Source organism: Sinocyclocheilus anshuiensis, unplaced genomic scaffold (assembly GCF_001515605.1).
Source record: "Sinocyclocheilus anshuiensis isolate Anshui unplaced genomic scaffold, SAMN03320099.WGS_v1.1 scaffold233, whole genome shotgun sequence".
Lineage (NCBI taxonomy): Eukaryota > Metazoa > Chordata > Actinopteri > Cypriniformes > Cyprinidae > Sinocyclocheilus > Sinocyclocheilus anshuiensis.
This window is the reverse complement of record NW_015540843.1, coordinates 459,393-459,772: the sequence shown is the minus strand read 5'-3', so window position 1 is coordinate 459,772 and position 380 is coordinate 459,393.

The window sequence follows — 380 nt, the reverse complement described above, 5'->3', positions numbered from 1 at the left end:
GTTTTATATTGTTCTTATTAGTAGAATTCGTATCATTATTATCTAATCAGTATTTTTGTTAGTTTTTCCCCAATTTAATTTTTTTTTACAGAAACACTAAATGACCAAAAAAGCATCACCACCAGTCCGAAGTTCAGTTAAAATGACTAATATGCATTCATAAATGGTTATCAAGTTTAAATTCTAATTACTAAGTTCTGCTGGCGAGTAAACAACAAAATTTACTAGCCAATGGCGATTCAATTGCCAAGGTGTTCGTAGAGGGCTGTGAAGCAAATTAAAAATAACACGTCTTGGCAAAGGATATGTTTCGGATGACGTGTTCTTCTGGCATTCAAAATAAATCAATACGTGTGGAAAAAATCCTCTTCCTTCTACAA